Source organism: Numida meleagris, chromosome 3, assembly GCF_002078875.1.
Source record: "Numida meleagris isolate 19003 breed g44 Domestic line chromosome 3, NumMel1.0, whole genome shotgun sequence".
Taxonomy (NCBI): domain Eukaryota; kingdom Metazoa; phylum Chordata; class Aves; order Galliformes; family Numididae; genus Numida; species Numida meleagris.
The window spans coordinates 73,142,194-73,160,594 of NC_034411.1; the positions used below are offsets into that span (position 1 = coordinate 73,142,194).

Here is an 18,401-nt window from a genome sequence, read left to right on the forward strand (position 1 = left end):
TCTAAAATGGTGGTAACTGTTACATAACTCATTCTAAAGTGTGTAATGCAAAAAAATGGTACATTAAGACATAAGGATAATGCAGACTTGTCTGGCTAACTCTTTATTGCTAACCTCTTCTGTTTTCATTTTTTTGTTGTTTTTTTTTTCGTGTGCTTCTATATGTGCCTACTTGGTGGCTTCACAGACCTAACGTAACTCTGTTTATACCTGAAACTCACACAGAGAATTTATGGGGTGATTGCTTTTGATTCCCCATTTAACTCTTTCACTGGAAATAGATTAGTCACGAGAAGCTTCATTCCCCAAGTCAGAAGTCATTTAAGCACCGTTTTTGCCAGTGGGTTCTTGATTATTGCCTGCCAGAAGAGATTATTCTCTAATGAGATGGCATGTAGTGTTACCACTCCTCAAAACAGCCCTGTCACTGGGATGGAAAGCACATGCCCCCACTCCTGAGAACTTGGTAATTCTGCCTGAGTAACAAACTCTCTGACAGCAGTCAGCTCACCACATACAAAGGTTGGTTGCTGTCCTCCATTTCTCAGCTTGCTTGGTTACAGTGATGGGTAGGAAAAAGAGGTTTAAGAATAACTTAATGCTATCTACCAAAATAATTCAACATTCAATAGAAATAACAACAAAATTAAGTAATTAATTAGACATTTCATTATAATTAACCCCCGAAGAAATTGCAAGTAAAAATTTTAAAAATTTGCTTCCTCTAATGTTAGCTCTATCCCGTTGTGGGTTCGTGCTCTTTCTATGGTTTTTCTGAAACATTTAGAATCATAGAATCACAAAAGTGCTCAGGTTGGAAAAGACCTTCAAGTTCATCAAGTCCAACCACAACCTAACCATACTACTCTAACTCTAACAACCCACCACTAGATCACGTCCCCGAGCACCACATCCAAACAGTTTTTAAACACATTCAGGGATGGTGACTCAACCACCTCCCTGGGGAGCCTATTCCAGTGCTTCACAACCCTTTCTGTAAAGAAGTTTTTCCTGATATCCAACCTAAACCTCCCCTGGCGCAGCTTGAGGCCATTTCCCCTTGTCCTGTCACCTGTCACCAGTGAGAAGAGACATCATCATTTAAAGCAAGGATGATGAATGCCAGCTATATCCCCCAGCACTCTGAGTCCTTTCCCATAGAGGACACACCTTAAAGAGCTGACCAGAGGTTCTCTCAGCTTGTTGAAGCTGAGGCAGTTATTTCAGTGTATTCTTTCTCCTGAATGTTGTTTCTGAAAATTAGCTTTCTCTAAAGAACAAGTTGTGCTATAGTGGCATTGAAATTTAGGTAGCTCAAAGGGACTTGAAACATAGCTAATCCACAATATGGGCTGGACTATAAAATAAAATTTTCTTCCAATACAATTTTTCTATTGTACAAAATGGTGGTTGTGGCTATGCAATGCCAGTGCTCTGAGGTTTTTCTGTCTTCCACTGGGGAAACTTGAATGAAACAAACTTTTTGACTTCTCCTTCCTGCGTCTTTACTTTCTTCCTCTCTCTAACTACTAAGAGGACATCATATAGAAAAGCAGAGACTGATGAAATGAAAGAAGACATTATAGATTGTAGATTCATGGGAAGATACATGTTGTAAGAAATGGGGAAAGAACTGACTTTTAGCTCTGAAAACGGAAAAATTAATGCATAAACGAACTGTGATTGCTAATGAGATCACATCAACCACACTGAAAAATGCAGATCATCTCTGGAAAATAACACTATAAATGGAAGGAAGGTATAGCAGTAATTCCAATGGACTCAGAGGCAGCTGAATCTTTACAAAAGAAAAATTGCAAATCCTGGCTGCCTAGCTGACTGAAGTCGCTCTGACTAAGGTTAACAAACATATGACAGAGAAACAAGCCTCTATCATTAATTTCAGGACCCAGTTATAGAAATCTAGATGAGTAATTAGATGTTAATGGAACTGAAAAGTAGATCATTAGATTTTAATTGTATTAATATACCTTTTATGACATACACCTAGAAATTGCATTCAGATTTTCTTTGGATTTCAGAAAAAAATACCATTAAAGATCAATTCATCTAGACATTTCTGTAAGTCCCCTTGAGTTTATGATTGCCAGTTATTTATATTTGTTTGAGGTCAGATAAAACATACACCTTTAGGTATTCTTTGAGTTAACTATGTACAAAATTGGACATATCATTAAAAAAAAAATGAATAGCCCAATCTTAAAACAAAGCTTGTTATTCTTTTAGTGGTGTACAGACATCTCCTTGTAATAACAATACTCATATTCCAAAGAAGAAGTTAAAAATTACTTCATGTGGCCTGTGAGAAACCACTGGTTTTCATATTCTCAGTCATACAAATATTGTCACTAAATCAGTGAGAACCCCAGTGTATGATCTGACATTTCCTGTCTTATCCAGATGCTTCCATCTGCTTCTCAGTATGCCAGTACATCTGAAAAAGGAACAACTGCAAAACTAGAAAGGTGCAGTTACCAACTGTGACACTGTTCCATAACACATGCATACAATCCTTGAGCAAGAAAACTAACAGCCCTTGGCTAAAGATCTCACTAGTTTTACTGCTGTACGCAAAAGCAAGATTCAGACTGTGAGCTTGTTTATCTTTTTAAAAAAGCCTCACAGCAGCTGCTTTATGTGCCACATGAAGCCCTGGTTTGCCCATGAAATAAATCTCTGTGAAACAATTCTGTTGTAGAGGGACTAATACTACTTAAAGCTAAGTCAATGGTAATCCTCCATTAAGCTCTTAACATAAGCGAAAATATTATTTACTTAGTTCTCACAAAATTAGCACCTAATAAAATTCACCATAGTAAGTGATCAAAGTGAGAAATTTATGATGAAAACCTGGCTAGTGTCCAAGGCTCCCAGGATGCTTAACTTTTAGTAAACTTGTTAGCAAAAGGCAGTCAGGAAAACAACATTAAAAAAGCATATGTTAAGATCAGGACAGGTCTGCAACCTTTAACTCAAAAACATTATGACAGATTTCCTCAATATTTTGAAGGAATATTCACTTTTTTAAACACTCCATTTAAAAGATAGATAACATTCCAGAGGCATGAAATTTGACATACAATATGAAATACTGCTAGAGTGATGACAATCAAGAGCTGCATTTAGCATGTCTATAGACTGAAGGTCTGAGGCTTAAAAGGGAAGTGTGTCCTTCTGAGAGATGGCAGCTCTATGTTAACATCTTGTAGAGAAAACACAAGATGAAGGTCATCAGCCAACCGGCCTGAAGTGTGGGTCATGCTTGATATTCTTCATTTGGGTTGAAGGAATTTTTGCCTAAAAACTGGAGTTATCATATAAACACTAGCAAATTTTATGATTGTGATTTTGTTTGAAAGTCCGAGCTAGGACATTATATGTATGGGTATGTGGGTTAAGCAGACACTTGAAGCAAAATTTCACATGGAAAGAAGCCGATAAAGTACTTGCCATTATGGCTTTAATTCATAGAATGATAGTAACGTTAATGTTGGGAAAGACCTCTAAGATCGTATGCTCCAACTGTACACCTACAACGAATACTGCTCACTAAACCATGTCTCTCAGTACCACATCTACATGTATCTTGAACATCTCCAGGGACAGTGAATCCACCACTTCTCTGGGCAACTCGTTCCAGTGCCTGACCACTCTTTCTAGGAATTTATTCCTAATATCCAACCCGAACCTCCTCTGGCACAACTTGAGGTCATTTCCTCTTTTCCTACTGCTATTACATGGGTTAAGTTGTCGACTCCCACCTCATCTCAACTTCCTCTCAGGTACTTGGAGAGAGTGATAAGGTCTTCCCTGAGCATTCTCTTCTCCAGACTAAACAATCCCAGTTCCCTCAGCTGCTCCTCATAAAACTTGTGCTCCAGACCCCTCACCAGCTTCTTTGACCTTCTCTGGACATGCCCCAGGGCTTCAATGTCTTTCTCATAGAGAGAGGAACCTGAACACAGTACTCAAGGTGTGGCCTCACTGGAGCTGAGTGGGAGACGATCACCTCCCTGCTTCTGCTAGCAGGAGCAGTACTTTCTGATACAAGCCAGGATGCCATTGGCCTTCTTGACCACTGAGTACACTGCTGGCTCACGTTCAGCTGAGCATCAATCAACACCCCTGTCAACGGTTTACGGGCGTTAGGCCCGATTCCGTGACAAAGGGGACGGGGGACCCAAGGGCCCATGTCCCGGGAAAAGGGGAAAGGGGAAAAGGGTAGGGAGATGGCCCTGAGCGCAAAGAACAGCGGCAACAATCTGAGGAGAAACAAACTAATTTACTAAATAAAATATCGGAATGCAAAACAACACACTATAATACAATATAATTACAATTTAAGCTGATAAATCCAATACAGAGAGAGAGAGAATGTCCCAAAATCAAGGTAAGCCTTACTCTACTGCCGACAATAAGACGGCCGGAGAGCGAGGTGCTGCCAAGACGAGAGACGGCGGAAAAAGGGACGAGGTCTCGTGATCTGCAAGTTTTTATACTGTGAGCTTCTATCTTTTCCCTCCGGCTGGAAAATGGTAACAAAGGAGCAAAGTACCGTGGGGACTGTAGTAGTCCTTCTCTTCTGAGAACTAGGTATGTCCACTACATGATGTTATGATGTGGAATACCAATAACCGAAAATCACAAAATCATGACAACCCCCAGGTCCTTCTCCTCTGCACAGTCTTCCAGCCACTCTATCCCAAGCCTGTAGCATTGCCTGAGGTTGTTGTGGCCAAAATGCAGGGCCCTACACTTGGTCTTGATGAACTTCACCCCATTAACCTCAGCTCATCGATTCAGCCTGTCTGCAGCCTCTGCAGGGCCTTCCTACCCTTAGGCAGATCAACAGTTTGTCCCATCTTGGTGTCATCTGCAAACTTACTGTATCATCAGTAAAGGTGTTATTAAACAGAAGAGGCCCCAATACTGACCTCTGGGGAACGCCACTCGTGACCAGTCACCAGCTGGATTTAACTCCATTTACCACCTCTCTCTGGGCCCGGCCCTCCAGCCAGCTCCTTACCCAGCAAACAGTGTACCTGTCCAAGCCACAGGCTGCCAGCTTCCCCAGAATACTGTGGGAGACAGTGTCAAAGGTTTTGCTGAAGTTGAGGCAAACTACATCAACAGCCTTTCTCTCATCCACTACGTGAGTCACTTGATCATAGAAGGATATGAGGCTGGTTAAGCAGGACCTGCCTTTCTTGAAACCCCTGGTGGCTGAGCCTGATCCCCTGATTGTTCTGCACATGCTATGTGGTCTCACTCAAGATGATCTGCTCCATAACGTTCCCTGGCAACAAGGTCAGGCTGATGGGCCTGTAGTTCCCTGGGTCCTCCTTATGACCCCTCTTGGAAGTCACGCTGGCAATCTTCCAGTTCTCCAGGACCTCTCCGATTAACCAGGAACACTGATAGATTGTGGAAAGCAGCTTGGCAATCACTTCTGCCAACTCTCTCAGCGCCCACAAGTGGATCACCTATGGCCCCATGGACTTGTGACATTTCAGGTGGACTAGTAAGTCTCTAACTGTCACCGTCTGACTCATGGGGGGTGTATTCTGCTCCCCATCTGACATTTCTAAGTCAGGGGGTAGAGTAGCCTGAGGATAACTGGTCTGACTTTTACAGACAGATGTAATGAAGACATTGAAAACTTCAGCCTTTTCCTTATTCTCAGAGGTCACATTCCCTGCTGCATCCTGTAAAGGATGGAAATTCTCCCTAGCCCTTCTCATACTGTTAATATATTCATAAAGTTTTTTTGTTCACTTTTACTACAGTGGCCAAATTGAGTTCAAGCTGGGGCTTTTGCCTTTCTGATTTTCTCCCTAAATATCCTAGCAACTTCTTCGTACTTTCCCCGAGTCGCCTGTCCCTTCTTCCACAGGAGGTAGGCTCTCTTCTTCTCCAGCACTCTCAGCAAAAGTTATCTGTTCACCCAGACCAGTCTTCTCCCTGACCGGCTCATCTTACAGCACTCAGGGACAACCTGCTCCTGTGCCTTTAAGACTTCCTTCAGGAGGAGTGTCCAGCCTTCCTGGACCCCTTTACCCTTCGTGACAGACTCCCAAGGGATTCTTACCAATGTCCTAAATAGTTGGAAATTCACCCTCTGGAAGCCCAAGGCAGCAGTTTTGCTGACCTCCCTTCTGACTTCACCAAGAATAGAGAACCATTTTGTGATTACTCTGCTCCTGACCTCTGCATTTCCTACCAGTACTTCTCTGTGAACAGCAGGCCTAGCAGGGCACCTCCCATGGCAGGCTCTCTTTACCAGCTGTGTCAGGAGGTTATCTTCCACACGCTCTAGAAACCTCCTAGACTGCTTCTTCCGCTTTGTGTTATATTTCCAGCATATATGAGGGAAGTTGAAGACCCCCATGAGAACAAAGGCTGGAGATTGGGTAACTTCTGCCAGCTGCTCATAGAATGCCTCGTTCATCTCTTCATCCTGGATAGCTGGTCTTTAACAGGCATTCCTGAATACCGAGGAATGTTAGTCTGTGATTTTACACCTTACCCCAAACAAATTGGTAATTAATTGCAGCTCTGAGTTTATTTTGCTCCTGGCAGAGGAGGCAAGGAGTGCGTTCAGCTCCTGTAGTGCCACAGCCTGGGAGTCTTCTTTGGCTGCCAGCACTCCCAGGAAGAAGAGCAGGGACTTTCCAGCCCCTCCTTTTCTGCCTATTCACAGAAGATGATGTTGACAAATAGCTCCTGATATTCCTGCCTCAGAGAACATGTCTGAGCAAGACTGAGCAGTGAATGAATAAAGGACACAGGGATGCTTTTCTTTCTCTATACTGTGTAAAGCGTGGTGACAACCTGTCCTTCCCTGCTAAGCACCTGAAAAATCTCTTCTGACTCTCAGTATGTGGATTTTGGCATGTAGCTTCAACTGTGGCCTTTCTACTTGTTTGGATCAGGCAGCAGAAGTAATTCCTACTACTTTACTACATTTTTTGTTCAATTTGTTAACCCTTTCCCAAGGACAAAGCTACATGAATATACTACTTAAAAGTATTTGACTTTTACTATTTCCCCTTATTCCTTTGAGGTATTCAATGGGAATATTTTCTGAGAGCATCCAGTAGATTAAGCAGCTTGAAAACGCATCCATGCAGGCTGCTTCAGCACTCAGTTATTAATGCTGTTTGTCACGCTGACTTGGCACAGGTGCAACAGGAGCTGGCTTCCAGTCACAGTTTACAGAGATTATTGACCAAGGTATCTGCTCAGTAGCTTAGAGAGAATTAATCAGAAAGAAAATTAACCTAGAAATCCCAGAAGCACTTAGAGATTTTTAAGGAGTTTATATCTTTCTATCTTCTTCCTCAAGAAGGAAGAAAAATATTAGTAAGGGAAAAAACGCAGGGCTGTTTTCCATTGTTTCATTTTCTTGCTGCTATTTAATGGTGTATCAAACAAACTGTTCAAGAAATGAGGGTGATGCTCCACCAGCGCCTTTGTAGAAAGGCCAGATTATCTCTGAAGAAATTGAAAAGATTTTGAATTGGCAATTTTAATGGAAGAATCTTTACATATGAGGTTCAGTGGTAACTATTGGTAATAGGCAGATGGGTGGACTGGATACTATGATTCTATACATAAACTCTGCTCTTGATCCTCTTTCTTTTCTCAGTTGGAGTATCAGAACTTTCATAGCAACAAGGATTCCTGTCTTCATTTTCATTTTCTTGCTACTTCTCAGGTTTATTCTTTTTTTTTTTTAGTCAATTTGAAGATATTCTGGTGTTTCTACATAATTTTGTATAACAGCATTTTTTTTTCTTTCTATAAACTAATGATTGAGTAATTCTCTGCTTATTTTCCCTAATTTTAATTATCAAATTAATGTTGTATGAAGCTAGGGCAAATTAAAATAAACCTACTAATCTGCCTGCATACAAAATATGTACAGACCTCATTGCTGACAGAATATAAAAAATGCTTTAAAACCATGCCTTTAAGTAAAAGATATTTGCATTAGTGCCATATGCTTTGTGCTTCCAAAAACAGTGAATGACAGGGTATGATTTTATAACAGACTTCTCATTTTCCAACAGCAACGTGACTCAAATAGTCAATAATCTTTTAAAATTACAAATTGTTATTATAATGTGTTGCAAATAATCACTGTTGTTCTCTATGTACAGGCAGAGGTTCGTGCTGTCGTTGGCTTTACAGCTTTATATAGACCAAACATGCCAAGGAGAGGACAAGGAACACAATACCTGATTAACTGCTTTCCCCTGAACATACTGCCTGGTGTCACTCTGAAGCATGCCAAAACACAGAGGAGCTGCAGCACACTATGGCAGCCCTATGGCACCTGTGTTCCCCTCCTGGGGGTTGGGCTGCTGTGCTCTGACCAGTGACAAGATGGGCTCACAAGCAGCAGGGGCTGCTGTACTGCAGTGCTGCATCTGCAGCACCCCAACCACAGAGCACTCCCAGCATTAGGACCCTCAAGTAGATCTCAGAAGACCACCAATTTCGTTCAGGTAAATGCAAGCATACTGACAAGGCTTTCACCTCCTGAAATGCATTTCTGCCCTCTGAAAAGACAGTAAATAAACAAAATTTTGTTACAGAACTGTAGAGCTCAAGCTTACGAAACAGGGCAGTTTTCCTATTATAACTGTAGAATGCAAATAAGCATTATCTAAACTCCTCAAGGACAACATTTAATTACGTTGCAGACCAAACAGGACACTCTCGAGTAGTGTGTGATAGATGGCAAAGCTGAAAAAGCTCATTTCAGCTCTTCTCTCTTCAGAGAATTTAGTGCAATGACTGGAAAATCCATTGATGTTGCTGGAAAAGATGGTAGATTAAAACATCTCGGATTTTTAAATTAAGCAGCTCAACTTTTAAAAACAATAGGTCTGCATTATGGGGACTGAAAAGATTTATTTGCTTAGCAATTATAGTACAGTTTGACAAAACAGTGAACATTATGTTCTAGAACAAACACATACGTAAGTTGTATCAATGAATAGGAATTTGCCATGAGATGCTAAGAGCCATCTCACATCTAGTTAGAATCTCGTGGTTTAAAGCTTTGTTAAGAACTTGCCACACCTGCTTTCAAACAATCATGACCTTTGGTCATGGGTTCACAGCCAGTACAAGGCAGCTCCAGCAGGAAGAATTCACCCGACAAAGCCTCCGAGTTCCACTATTCTAAGAGTGCTCCTGAGCCAAAGTTCGATATTCCAGAAGACAAGGTAGGAGCTTCTGTTTTCCCAATTACTGAATTTGTTTAGGATCAATCATATAGGAACAGCTTCCTTCTGAAGATTCTTCTTTACAGGAACAATTTTTTTTTTTATGTCCCAAAGATCCAAAAGAGAGAAGTTGTACATGTTCTTTCACAGGTTTTGCAAATTAGTATGAAAAAGAGCTACAGAGATGCAAAAGGGCTTAACACAAGACTTGCAGCTAGCTGGAAGGTCTCTGCTGAAAAACAACTCATTCAGGGTAGAACAAAATGAACATTCAAAGCATGCTCTATTTCCTTGATAGAATATTTGATTTTATTATGACCTTCTTTCTTTTGTGTAAATATATATGTTTTTAATATTTAACTATCCATGGGAAATTTTTTTGGCTACTTTCTGAATCTTCCTTACTACTTGCTAATGAGAAATAGATTCTTCATCACCATCTGATTTATAGGAGGATCTCCAGAAGGCTGTAACACTGCAAGGACTGGGATGAGGCAGAAAGACCCACTCATTGTATTGCTACACAGTCAAAAAGCAATTGCATAAATATTCATTACATTGCATTTTTTTTTTTACATAAGTGGAAGAATTCCATCTGTCGCCCTCGCTGTAGCATACATACCCTGTTACATATTCGCTATTTTTAAGTGAAGAGGGAAAGTAACACGCCAACAGTATAACACTGCATAGATCAAAATGAAACTGTGCAATATAGCATGTTACATAAACTACACTAAAGTAAGGGATGAGGGTTAGAAATAGGAAAGCATGGCTCTTCCATCCTCCCTGCAGTGATTCAGGCTGACACAGTAACATCAGCTGAATCCCAGCGCAGGATTTTCTGCAGGCTCCTTGTTCACAGGTCTGACATGGCTGTCCCCTGAGGCCCCTGGTAGCTGTGTTACTACAGAGAGAAGCAGATTTTACACAGTGTTTCATGCAGAGCCCAAAGAACTGTTTTGGTGGCTGCCCTATATTTCACAGAAAGATTCAGTGAAAACTGATACCTGAAGCACCTGACACCTTGAAGGCCCATGAAATAATGGGCTTCAGCTCAGCAAAAACATAGCGCGGATAATCCCTGGAGTGCCAAAATTATCACAGACAAAATATTCTCACTGTTATTAACAAAGTACTTAAAAATAGTAATAAATTAACCCAACTGCACCTTACTTATTTTCCAGCTGACTCAAGACAAGAGCCAGAATAAAAATAAATAAATAAAAGATCAGTTTAGTGGGATTTAGGTGTAAGACTGGCACCAAAGGCCAAAATTACTTTCCAGCTCTACTTACAACAGGCCTCTTTTTTTTAATTAACTTGAAAGTCCAGTTCTGCGCTTATAGGCATCATCCACCTCCTCTGCTCAATCAAACAGTCTACAGATATTCTCTCTGAATGTGGTCCATGTCTTGGACAGAATAAACACATATTGAAGTAAGGACCAGTACACATCCTGGCTACCATGTTCCTTTGTAACTATTCTTCCTTTCTCTACTGGTCCACTAGCCTTGATAACTTTTTTGCACTGTGACACAGCATTGCAAGGAAAAGAAGCAAGCACTTTCATTAATCTCAAGCACTTGTAGCACAGTACCAAGGATGCCTTTCTAGAACAATGTACCCCCAGAGGAGCTGGTTCTCCCTCTTCCTTGGCAAACGTTAGACTTGCAGGCTAGTTTCTAAAAAGGAGACCTGTTTTCCCTCTAGTCACGTCCTCAGAGGAAAGCAGTTGTCATAACTGTGCTTTTTAAAGTAGGCCAAAATCTCTGCTGTATCTAAAGGATGATCTGAGAAGACATCTCCTGAAAGATTCTTGTCCAGTCTAGGCACTGAACTACTTAACTATGGTTAACACAATCTAGTCACATAAAAAGGGAGAACACTAGGCTCTAGAAAAACATAGACTGACAACAAAACAAAACTCATGCTTATTGTTTTGAGACTAGGCAGCTGCCATTTGGGTGGAGGAAGGGAAGACAAGTTCAGACTGCAGTTTTAAATCTAGAGCTCAACTCCACTGTAACGGTGTCTGTCCTGTTGCTGGATTTTATTTGAAAGCTCTGTCCACATTACAGAGTTTCAGAGATCAAGGCTCTGCAAGCACAACTGCATTAGAAGAATCGAGGTTTTACCTGACTTCATCCAAAGCCAGCAGAAGCATTTCTACCCCTTTATGACTGACGTAAACTAAGATAACAACCAAACAGAAATCTTTTTCTAACTCCACTTATGGGAACTCTGGTAACAGCATGATATGCATTTGGTGGGATGAGCTCATCATCCCCCCAGTCAAAACAGCTGGACTGGGAGAAGCTCCTGGATGGCATAGCCTGCCCCTGTACTCTCAGTACGCAAGATGACTGCAGCAAAGGATCAGGACACAAAGCTGACAGGACTGAATGATGGCAGGAAACACAATAGTAATGTTTAAATAAAAATATCTAAGGCAAATAAGATAAAACAAAGAGCTAGACAACGCAAGGGGTACTTTTGATTATACGTAAGTACAGACCACATATAGAGTTGTCTTGAGCACTGTACATAAGAGCAAAATGGAGAAGAATAGAAAATATTCTATTGTTCTGGCCCCAGGCAAACAGCATTGAAAAAAAATCTGTTGAAATCAAATGGAAGAAAAAACCATTTCATAGTGTCAACTAGGCGTACCAGAGAGAAAGAAGGACAAAGAGACAGACACAGATTGAGAGTGACACTTGGAAAATGTACTTGGAACATGCAGGCAGTACGAGGAGAACTAAATGTTACCTTTAGCTAGAATAGCTAGGCAAACTTGATCTGCCTAAACAGTCATCCCCTGATAGGGCACCCATCAGCTTTCCCCATGTCGTGGACAGATTGGGGTACACGAAAACATGATAGTGAACATGAAAAAAATTAAAATAGGGAACAGCAAACTGCCAGATCGCCCTAAATTCTGCAGCTGTTCCAGCACAGTTGCAAACAGTATTATCACAATTGGAACAATGATCACAGCCAGCAGTCCTACTATCTACACTCTCTCATACTAAGGCTAAGTAAGAAAATACTGTCTGAGCAATGTGATTGAGACAAATAAGTAACATACTTAAGAGAAATTATGAATGTATGGAGAAAGTCATCAAATCACTCCTACTTAACCTTCCTCAGAGCCTTGCCCTCAACACAACTGGCTGACCCCATATGCAGAAGCAGTGAAAGGAATTTACTTACAAGCAGTAGAACTAATCTGACTGGGAAGTACCAGAGAATTTCAAACGCTATTTGAAGAAAAAGAAAAAAATGATTCAAATCCCAGAAGTCAGCTGAAGATGTCTGGGAAATACAAACCTTCATGCTCCAAGTCATATACAGATTACTGACTGCCTGGATTAAAAAAAAAAAGGCACCACTGCAAATACATTGTCGCACTACTACATTAAACTGTTAAAACTATTTGTTATACCGTAATGAAATAGACATACTATACAGTAATGAATAAGAATAAACCACGTATATTATTCATATGAATTAACACACCTTCAGTGTTTGTTCAACATCGTTGCTAAATGCAAATTTTTTTTTTGATATCTTCTTTTTTTAAACAAAGTAAAAACTAACAGTCCAAACGCAGGGTTCCAGCCGGTGCTGCAGTAGGCTGTAGAGGTGGGCACCCTGGGCAAATAAGGCCGGGCACGCAAAGCAGCGGCCAAAGGGTCGGCTCCTCTGCTTCCAGGGGGCCCCAGGCCACCGCGTCCATTGCAAAGGGCCCAGGACTCCAGGGCACCGTCACACCCTGACTTACAGGGCAGCCCGGGTCCCAGAGACCAAGGGAGGCTCCCTCTCTCCCAGTCAGGGGCATCTTGACCTACACCCCGCTAACGGGGCGGTCACCCCACGCACGCTGCCAGCGGAGAACAAAGGCTCCCGCACCCAGACCCTGATTACAGGCGGGTCGACAACACCCCTGGAGCCACAGAGCTCGGTTTCCCCCCCAGCAGCAGGAACGACTCTCAGCAGCCAGGCAGTGGGGCGGCACAGCCAAAGGCCGAGGTCGGGATCCCAGCCCCGATTCCAGGCAGGGCACAAGCCCAGCCCCGCATCACTCGGCCCCACGGCCTCTAGAAGGCCGGGCCACAGATACCCACCTGAGTACAGGGGGTCCCAACAGAACACATCTCGCCAAGCACGAGGGGGCATGCAAAGCCCTGTCTACAGGACTGTACCCCAACGCCTCACCATCTCCAGAAAGCCCCATGGAGCACACAGCTCCCGCCAGCGCCCGAGGTATGGGCTGGCCCGCCCGGCTGCAGCACAATCACCACGTCTCCATGAGCCCAGGGAGCAACCTCAACCCACTACAGCGGGGAGGTCACCCCAGCCACAAGCAGCACCTCAACCTGCACCCTCTATCGGGCCAGGGAGGGGTCGCTCCCACACACCGGCTAAAGCAGCCGGCTGCGACTACGCGGCCTCCCAAGCCTGCTTACAGGAGGGCGGGCTGCTCTGGGGACAGAGGGCTCCACAGCTCACGACAAATGCCCTGAGCACAGGGCTGTCACAGCACCAGCAGGACAGGCGGCCTCACAGGCACAGACCCAAGCCCTGGCTACAGGGCGGCCTTGGCCCCACGACTACCGCATGGGCTCTGCTCCGCCCTAAGAAAAAAAAAGGGACAAGACAGGAGGACACTCGCCCCGCTCGTGGGACTGAGAGGGGACATCCCCCTTGCTGCATCCACCAAGTCCTCCGTTCCCCTCTGGGAAGCCAAAGCTAAGCTGCAGCCATTTTCATGGAGGCCTAAAGGGAAAGTTCAGTCGCACAATCACTCACGCAAATGAGGGAAGGAAGGGGAACACACGCACACACAGATACGGCTTTCCAGGAGGGAAGGAGAATGCAGTGCAGCCAAGGCCCGGGGAATAAAAAACAACCTGTATCTGCAAGCAGTGGACAAGAGCCTCTGACCTGCCCCCAGGCTGCACGGAGGCCACACACCTCAACATGCCACGGGGCTTCTCAGGTAAGGCCAAAGGCCGTATAGCGCGACACGCACCCCGAGTACGGGGCCGTCACACCAGCAGGCCACCAGCAGGCAACAACGCCGAGCAGCCGGAGGACAAGCGGCAGGGAAAGGGCACTACCCTGCTTACAGGGTGCCCGTGGGGTCCGGTTAGCTCCGTTTCCCACTCGGGTGCAGAGAACGTGGCTCTCGCCCTTCGTACAGGGGCCCACATTCCCCAGGCAGCTAAAGGAGCAACAAGGCAAAAGGCCAACTACAGCAAAGACCCGAGCCCTGCTTACAGGGAGGTCGCCCAGCACAAGGCCGGCCTGGGCACCCAAAGGGCTGGCAAAGCTCTACCGCAACATGACTGTGTCCCTGGTGACAGGGAGATGCTTTTGCCCAGGGCACCTCTCCCCTTGCCCATCTGCAGGTTCCTGCTCCTCTTCTCGCTCGCTCCTTCCTCCCAGTTCCCCACGCCACTTTGTCTCCTTTCTTCCGCCGCGGCTCCTGCAAATGAAGGAAGACACCATTAGGCCCAAAGGGGGCACCGGCTCCTCCACCCAAAGGAAACAGGCAACGCGACGGCCCAATGGAGCTCCGCACATGACCACCCAGCAAGAATCAGTAATGTAAAACCCAGTAATACGGTTTTTGGAAGGGCTCCCACTGATCCTGAGGTTCCAATCCTCCTGCTACAGACAGGGCCACCAACCTTCACATCTTTTACTGGACCATCTTGTCTAGGGCCCCATCTTGCTTGGCCTTGTGTATCTCGAGATTATCCACAGCCTCTCTGGGCAGCCTGTTTCAGCACCTTAGCACTCTCTCTTTTACCAGTCTTCCCCCAACACCTAATCTAAACATTCCTTCCTTGAGCTTCAAATTATTCCCCCGTGCCATTTCACTGCCCATCCTTTTAATATTTTAGTTCCTCTCACTTTTATACTCCCCTTTTAAATACCATACGGCTGGTATGAGGTCTCACTCTTTTCTTTTTTCTAGGAAGACCTGCACCCCCCACACACAACACATCCCAGCCTAAACAACTTAGTGTAGCTTTTTCCAGGGAGATTCTTTTGCCCAGTGTGCCTCACTTTTTATCCCTTCTTAGCACTCTGATTTGTCTTTCATACTCCTGTAGAGTCGTCTTTTTCCCCTCTTCCACAAGTTCAAGGCATGGTAAAAATAGTAAGCTAGACTTAAGATTGCCACATCCAAAAATGTCATGGGAGGGAGTGTCTTAGATCAGCAACTACAATTTCACATGAATGCCAAGCTTCTCTCTCTACCCTTTTTTCCTGTGTTGTTTCTTTCTCTCTTACCATCTCTCCCACTACAGCACTACTATAGCCTTTCCTCTTTCCATAGAGAGTTTCTCTTTAAGTATATGCCAAGAGATTTTCTTCCCCATTTCCGCCACCCGTTTGTGAGGGGTAAGAGTTTTATCTCTAGCTCGGAGAGATTATTGCTCTGTAACTACTGTTTACAACCCCCAGGCACTCATCTGACTTCAGGACACGCAAGTGATTTGCCCTCATTCCGCCCCGTCCCCTCAGCGCCGAGCCGAGCAGCGCCCGCCCCGTCCCCTCAGTGCCGCAACCCCTCAGTGCCGCCCCATCCTCGCTGCCGCATTGTCCCATACTGCCCCGGGGAGGTGGACTGGTAGCACAGCTCCCTCACCTCCACTCGAGGCAGCTGCTTGCCACCCCATTCTCTCTGCACGTTCCGATCCCCATCACACCCCAAGAAGAATATCTATCGGCTACCGTCCCTCATGTGCGCCTTATATAGGTGAGGCCCCCCCCGTCCCCCGCCAGCCAATAGGAGCGCAGAACGCTGCTCTCGTTTCCCGCCGTTTTTGCTTTCCACTGCTTTCTTTCCCTCCTCATCGTTCCCGCCCTTTCCACGTGGGAGCGGTGCACCTGAGTTCATCTCAAGGTCACACTCCCACCCATCCCCCGGGGTTACCGCCCGCCCTCAGGGCAGAGCTGCCTCACAGGTGGTCTCATCTCACAGACCAAGCACCTGGCAGAGCTAACTGTCAGGGATTCGTTTCTTCAGATTCTGTTATTTCTTTGCTTTGATAGTCATGAAAACGTTAGGTGCTCCTTCCAAGGCAATAGAAGTCCACAAGCATAATTCAAAATATATTTTTTCTTAATGAAATAATTGTAATGATTCTTCAGGTCTCAGCCTCTACAGGGAAAACCCATTCTGAACTCAGAAATCTTGTTACAGAGAGAAAAGAGTGAAAAAAAAAACAATGCCTGATGCTTGAAGGATATAATTTATTTGTAAACTCAGTCTGTTCTTGTTTTATAGAGTTGCTTGTATTTTATTTACACGTCATAGTTGGAAATGTTTATCTCAGTGCTATGCATTGAAGTGTATGTTCGCTAAATTCACTTTTAGTGGCTATGTTCTTTTTCATTATAACAATGGTATAAAATGGGGCTAAGGAGGAGACAAAGGATGGATACAGGGTATCTGCTGCTCCCACCAATGGGTGATTCAAAAAATAGGATGTTTCAATAGTATATATATGTATTTTATCAACTAAATTTTATGGAAAAAGTTGGAAGAAGAGCATGAGGACAAGCTCAAAATGTGGAACACCATAGCCATTTTCAAGTTGGTTAACAAACGCACTGAGCCTTTTGCTATTAAAATTTTAATGTTTATTCCTTGCTGGCTAAAAAATAGCCCTTTTGTGGTATCTGAGGTGTGAAACATTGTCAAAAATGTGATGTCAGGAAAGAAAAAATCAAACTACAGTGGCATTAAATGTTTACTTTTATCTTATTGATATATCTGTCTCCTCCTCCCTCGTATTTTGCTCTGAATAAGAACTTTTTATGAAATGGCCGATAAGACTGTGCTTTTGACCCAACACGAAGTGATGTCCTGTTAGGGAGAGAAAACGCGATGAAACCTGAAGCTGAAATACTGAGGGGGCTTCTTCTAAGCAAGTATTACTGAGTAGGAGATTCAGCAGAAAACAGCAATGAGGAATTGCTGGGTTTGAGAGCAATGACAGAAACATTGTAACCAAACATAGCACCATCAACTGCTCCCCTGCTGCTGTCTGGAAGCAGAAAGAAAACACAGTCACCAGGCCTGAACTGGTTATCTTTGCATGTAAGGTAGTTACGGATATGTGCCTCTTCATATTAGCAGGTGATTTGAAGAAGTAATTACACAAAATATTCTGTTAATGCTTCTTTGCAACACCACAGTAGTCTTTAGATGTTGTGGATGACAATTGTGATGTAGTATTGTAGATGGGAAGACATATTGTAAGGCTGGTCTGCTTTACCAAGGCAAAAGAAAAAACAACGGAGTGATTAAACTGTGACAGACAGCGTCAAGATGTTCCCCTTTGTCTTCCTTATCTGTGTGTGCAGAGACTTCTCCGATTGTCCTTATATTCTACAGCAATCTTTGGGACAAAAGGAGTGTTGCGAAGAAGAAAACGACCCCGAGGACTAACAATGGACCATGACTATGCTAGAAGGACGCTAGATGACATCGAAGATTGCCAAATAAGGCTATGTCAGTTAGGGAGTTATTGGGGGTGGATAGGTTAGTTAATTTGGGAATGTAATGAATGTGTAATATATGTGAAAATATAACCTGTTTATGAACGATCAACTGTTGTAACATTATTGGAGAGTTATCTCAATGCTACCCCAGCGCTGCCAATAAAGAATACCTTGCTCAACAGTAACAAAACTTTGCTGTTAAGTTTCTACTCATCGATTTCTTTAAATCACAGGGATAGCTCAATCAGATCCTGTGAGCAAGGAAGCAAAATCGAGACCAAACTAATGATAAAAATGTGTTCACAATTATTTATCATCTCTCACATCTGTGTCAGATTTCCCTTAGCCACCACGCAGGTATATTAAACATAGTATATTATATTAAACACAGTATATTATTACTCCGGACATGTTGCTCCATCATGTCTCATTAGGAAGACAGTGATGACACATTCAGCTGACTCCCAACTTTCTGCTAAGGTGTCTGTGCTTTCTGCTTGCCTTTTATTCATGTATACGGTACTCCCTTTTGATAGTCAAGAGTGCCTCACTTGCAGAGCAAGATGTGAATTAGCTCTCTGGGCAAATCTCAGATGCCCATTCCCCACTGGATAAGTT

The 18,401-nt window shown here is 43.6% G+C and overlaps 1 long non-coding RNA gene across 1 annotated transcript; it reads right to left on the bottom strand.

Annotated features, from left to right (window-relative positions):
- On the bottom strand, positions 14,658 to 16,358 carry LOC110396567. The gene is made up of 2 exons (XR_002437064.1): positions 15,922 to 16,358; positions 14,658 to 14,748 (listed from the first exon to the last, which is right to left on the bottom strand). It is a non-coding gene; the product is annotated as an uncharacterized LOC110396567 (long non-coding RNA).